The sequence below is a fragment of the Triticum dicoccoides genome, chromosome 1A (assembly GCF_002162155.2).
Source record: "Triticum dicoccoides isolate Atlit2015 ecotype Zavitan chromosome 1A, WEW_v2.0, whole genome shotgun sequence".
Taxonomy (NCBI): Eukaryota; Viridiplantae; Streptophyta; class Magnoliopsida; order Poales; family Poaceae; genus Triticum; species Triticum dicoccoides.
The window spans coordinates 587,496,833-587,503,278 of NC_041380.1; positions in this window are offsets into that span (position 1 = coordinate 587,496,833).

Sequence of the window (6,446 nt, forward strand, 5' to 3'; positions counted from 1 at the left end):
ACAAGATCAAGGTGTTGACTATGATGAGATTTTCTCACCCGTATCGATGCTTAAAAGTCTGTCTGCATCATGTTAGCAGTTGCCGCATTTTATGAAATCTGGCAAATGGATGTCAAAACTGCATTCCTTAATGGATTTCCTAAAGAAGAGTTGTATATGATGCAACCAGAAGGTTTTGTCAATCCTAATGGTGCTAACAAAGTGAGCAAGCTCCAGCTGGTGCAAGCATCTCGGAGTTGGAATATATGCTTTGATAAAGTGATCAAAGCTTATGGTTTTATACAGACTTGCGGTGAAGCCTGTATATTTACAAGAAAGTGAGTGGGAGCACTACAAAATTTCTGATAAGTATATGTGAATGACATATTGTTGATCTGAAATAATGTAGAATTTTCTGGAAAGCATAAAGGAGTGTTTGAAAGGAGTTTTTCAAAGAAAGACCTCGGTGAAGCTACTTACATATTGAGCATCAAGATCTATAGAGATAGATCAAGACGCTTGATATATTTTCAATGAGTACATACCTTGACAAGATTTTGAAGTAGTTCAAAATAGAACAGTCAAAGAAGGAGTTCTTGCCTATGTTGCAAGGTGTGAAGTTGAGTAAAGACTCAAAAATGCGACCACGACAGAAAATAGAAAGAGAATGAAAAGTCATTCCCTATGCCTCAGTCATAGGTTCTATAAAATATGCTATGCTGTGTACCAGACCTATTGTGTACCTCACTATAAGATTGGCAAGAGGGTACAATATTGATCCAGGAGTGGATCACTGGACAACGGTCAAAAATATCCTTAGTGGAATAAGGAAATGTTTCTCAGTTATGGAGGTGACAAAGAGTTACGTCGATGCAAGCTTTGACACCGATCTGGATGACTCTAAGTCTTGATCTAGATACATATTAAAAGTGGGAGCAATTAGCTAGAGTAGCTCCGTGCAAAGCACTGTAGACATAGAAAATTTGCAAAATACATACGGCTCTAAATGCGGCAGACCCGTTGACTAAATTTCTCTCACAAGCAAAACATGATCACTCTTTGGATGTTAATCACATAGCGATGTGAACTAGATTATCGACTCTAGTAAACCCTTTGGGTGTTAGTCACATGGAGATGTGAACTAATCACATAAAGATGTGAACTATTCATGTTAAATCACATGACGATGTGAACTAGATTATTGACTCTAGTGCAAGTGGGAGACTGAAGGAAATATGCCCTAGAGGCAATAATAATTTTTTTATTTCCTTATATCATGATAAATGTTTATTATTCATGCTAGAATTGTATTAACCAGAAACTTAGTACATGTGTGAATACATAAACAAACAGAGTGTCATTAGTATGCCTCTACTTGACTAGCTCGTTAGTCAAAGATGGTTAAGTTTCCTAGCCATGGACAAAGAGTTGTCATTTGATAAGCGGAATGACATCATTAGAGAATGATGTTATTGACTTGACCCATCCGTTAGCTTAGCACGATGATCGTTTAGTTTGTTGCTATTGCTTTCTTCATAACTTATACATGTTCCTATGACAATGCGATCATGCAACTCCCGAATACCGGAGGAACACCTTGTGTTCTATCAAACGTCACAATGTAACTGGGTGATTATAAAGATGCTCTACACGTGTCTCCGATGGTGTTTGTTGAGTTGGCATAGATCAAGATTAGGATTTGTCACTCCGAGTATCGAGAGGTATCTCTGGGCCCTCTCGGTAATGCACATCACTATAAGCCTTGCAAGCAATGTGACTAATCAGTTAGTTATGGGATGATGCATTACAGAACGAGTAAACAGACTTTCCGGTAATGAGATTGAACTAGGTATTGAGATACCGACGATCGAATCTCGGGCAAGTAACATACCGATGACAAAGGGAACAACGTATATCGTTATGCGGTTTGACCGATAAAGATCTTCATAGAATATGTGGGAGCCAATATGAACATCCAGGTTCCGCTATTGGTTATTGACCGGAGACGTGTCTCGGTCATGTCTACATAGTTCTCGAACCTGTAGGGTCCGCACGCTTAACGTTCGGTGACGATCGGTATTATGATTTTATGAGTTTTGATGTACCGAAAGTAGTTCGGAGTTCCGGATGTGATCACGGACATGACGAGGAGTCTCGAAATGGTCAAGACATAAATATTGATATATTGGACGGCTATATTTGGACACTGGAAGTGTTCCGGGTGATTTTGGAGAAAACAGGAGTGCCGGAGGGTTACCGGAACCCTCCCCCCCGAGAGAACTAATGGGCCACATGGGCCTTAATGGAGAGAGAGAGAGAGAGAGAGGGCAGGCCGCGCGCCCCTCCCCCTCTGGTCCAAATTGGACTAGGGTAGGGGGCGGCGCCCCCTTCCTTCTCCCTCTCCTCCTTCCTTTGTCCCTCCTAGTAGAAGTAGGAATGGGGAGTCCTACTCCTACTAGGAGGAGGACTCCTCTCCTGGCGCGCCCTAAGGGCCGGCCGGCCTCCCCCCTTGCTCCTTTATATACGGGGGCAGGGGGCACCCTAGAACACACAAGTTGATTGTTTCCAGCCGTGTGCGGTGCTACCTCTTGAGCACTGCGTTGGTTTTCCCTTGAAAAGGAACGGGTGATGCAGTAAAGTAGCGTAATAATTTTCCTCGGTTTTTGAGAACCAAGGTATCAATCCAGTAGGAGATCACGCTCGAGTCCCACGCACCTACACAAACAAATAACAACCTCGCAACCAACGTGGTAAAGGGGTTGTCAATCCCTTCACGGTCACTTACGAGAGTGAGATATGATAGATATGATAAGATAATATTTTTGGTATTTTTATGATAAAGAGAAATAAAGATGCAAAGTAAAATAAACGGCAACAGAAATAGCTAAGTGTTGGAAGATTAATATGATGGAAGATAGACCCAGGGGCCATAGGTTTCACTAGTGTCTTCTCTCAAGAGCATAAGTATTACGGTGGGTAAATGAATTACTGTCGAGCAATTGATAGAATTGAGCATAGTTATGAGAATATCTAGGTATGATCATGTATATAGGCATCACGTCCGTGACAACTAGACCGAAACGATTCTGCATCTACTACTATTACTCCACACATCGACCGCTATCCAGCATGCATCTAGAGTATTAAGTTCATAAGAACAGAGTAATGATTTAAATAAGATGACATGATGTAGAGGGATAAGCTCATGCAATATGATATAAACCCCATCTTTTTATCCTCGATGGCAACAATACAATATGTGCCTTGCTGCCCCTGCTGTCATAGGGAAAGGACACCGCAAGATTGAACCCAAAGCTAAGCACTTCTCCCATTGCAAGAAAGATCAATCTAGTAGACCAAACCAAATTGATAATTCAAAGAGACTTGCAAAGATAAACCAATAATACATAAAAGAATTCAGAGAAGAATCAAATATTGTTCATAGATAAACTTGATCATAAACCCACAATTCATCGGATCTCGACAAACACACCGCAAAAGAAGATTACATCGAATAGATCTCCAAGAAGATCGAGGAGAACTTTGTATTGAGATCCAAAGAGAGAGAAGAAGTCATCTAGCTAATAACTATGGACCCGGAGGTCTAGAGTAAACTACTCACACATCACCAGAGAGGCCATGGAGTTGATATAGAGGCCTCCGTGATCAATGCCCCCTCTGGCGGAGCTCCAGAAAAGGCCCCAAGATGGGATCTCTCAGGTACAAAAGGTTGCGGCGGTGGGATTAGGTTTTCGTGGTGCTCCTGGATGTTTGGGGGGTACGTGGATATATATAGGAGGAAGAAGTAGGTCGGTGGAGCAACGAGGGGCCCACGAGGGTGGAGGGCGCGCCTAGGGGAGTAGGCGCGCCCCCCTGCCTCGTGGCCTCCTCGATTGTTTCTTGAAGCCCACACCAAGTCTCCTGGATCACGTTTGTTGAGAAAATCACGTTCCCGAAGGTTTCATTCCATTTGGACTCCGTTTGATATTCCTTTTCTGCGAAACACTGAAATAGGCAAAAAAACAACAATTTGGGCTGGGCCTCCGGTTAATAGGTTAGTCCCAAAGATGATATAAAAGTGTTAAATAAATCCCATTAACATCCAAAATAGATAATATAATAGCATGTAGCAATCAAAAATTATAGATACGTTGGAGACGTATCAAGCATCCCCAAGCTTAACTCCTGCTCGTCCTCGAGTATGTAAATGATAAAAAAGAATTTTTGATGTGGAATGTTTTCTAACAAATTTCTCAATGTAATTTTTCTTTATTGTGGCATGAATGTTCAGATCCGAAAGAATCAAGATAAAAGTTTAATATTGACATAAAAATAATAATGCTTCAAGTATACTAACTAAGCAATCATGTCTTCTTAAAATAACATGGCCAAAGAAAGTTATCCCTACAAAATCATATAGTCTGGCTATACTCTATCTTCACCACACAAAATATTTAAATCATGCACAACCCCGATGACAAGCCAAGCAATTGTTTCATACTTTTGATGTTCTCAAACTTTTTCAATCTTCACGCAATATATGAGCGTGAACCATGGATATAGCACTTTATGTAGAATAGAATGGTGGTTGTGGAGAAGACAAAAAAGGAGAAGATAGTCTCGCATCAACTAGGCATATCAACGGGCTATGGAGATGCCCATCAATACATATCAATGTGAGTGAGTAGGGATTGCCATGCAACAGATGCACTAGAGCTATAAGTATATGAAAGCTCAACAAAAGAAACTAAGTGGGTGTGCATCCAACTCGCTTGCTCATGAAGACCTAGGGCATTTTGAGGAAGCCCATCATTGGAATATACAAGCCAAGTTTTATGATGAAAAATTTCCACTAGTATATGAAAGTGATATCATAGGAGACTCTCTATCATGAAGATCATGGTGCTACTTTGAAGCACAAGTGTGGAAAAAGGATAGTAGCATTGTCCCTTCACTCTTTTTATCTCATTTGTTTTATTTGGGCCTTCTTTCTTTTTTTCTTTTTGGCCTCTTTTTTCTATTTTTTTTTTAATTTTTCGTCCGGAGTCTCATCCCGACTTGTGGGAGAATCATAGTCTCCATTATCCTTTCCTCACTTGGGACAATGCTCTAATAATGATGATCATCACACTTTATTTACTTACAACTCAAGAATTACAACTCGATACTTAGAACAAAATATGACTCTATGTGAATGCCTCTGGCGGTATACCGGGATGTGCAATGATGCATGAGTGACATGTATGAAAGATTATGAACAGTGGCTTTGCCACAAATACGATGTCAACTACATGATCATGCAAGCAATATGACAATGATGAAGCATGTCATAATAACGGAATGGTGGAAAGTTGCATGGCAATATATCTCGGAATGGCTATGGAAATGCCATAATAGGTAGGTATGGTGGTTGTTTTGAGGGTATATGGTGGGTGTAAGGTACCGGCAAGTTGCGCGATAGTAGAGAGGCTAGCAATGGTGGAAGGGTGAGAGTGCGTATAATCCATGGACTCAACATTAGTCATAAAGAACTCACATACTTATTGCAAAAATCTATTAGTTATCGAAACAAAGTATTACGTGCATGCTCCTAGGGGGATAGGTTGGTAGGAAAAGACCATCGCTCGTCCCCGACCGCCACTCATAAGGAAGACAATCAATAAATAAATCATGCTCCGACTTCATCACATAACGGTTCACCATACATGCATGCTACGAGAATCACAAACTTCAACACAAGTATTTCTCAAATTCACAACTACTCAACTAGCGTGACTCTAATATCACCATCTCCATATCTCAAAACAATTATCAAGTATCAAACTTCTCATAGTATTCAATGCACTTCTATGATTTTTTTTATATTATTCCTAAAAGAAAATTTCCATGTTGTTATAAAGGACTCTCAAAATAATATAAGTGAATCATGAGAGATCAATTATTTCTATAAAACCACCACCGTGCTCTAAAAGATATAAGTGAAGAACTAGAGCAAAAACTATATAGCTCAAAAGATATAAGTGAAGCACATAGAGTATTATAATAAATTTCAAATCATGTGAGTCTCTTTCAAAAGGTGTGTACAGAAAATATGATTGTGGTAAACTAAAAGACAAAGAATCAAATCATACAAGACGCTCCAAGCAAAACACATATCATGTGGTGAATAAAAATATAGCTCCAAGTAAAGTTACCGATAGACGAAGACGAAAGAGGGGATGCCTTCTGGGGCATCCCCAAGCTTAGGCTTTTTGGTGTCCTTGAATTTTACCTTGGGGTGCCATGGGAATCCCAAAGCTTAGGCTCTTGCCACTCCTTGTTCCATAATCCATCAAATCTTTATGCAAAACTTGAAAACTTCACAACACAAAACTCAAAATAGAAAATATCGTGAGCTCCGTTAGCGAAAGAAAACAAAACACCACTTCAAGGTACTGTAATGAACTCATTATTTATTTATATTGGTG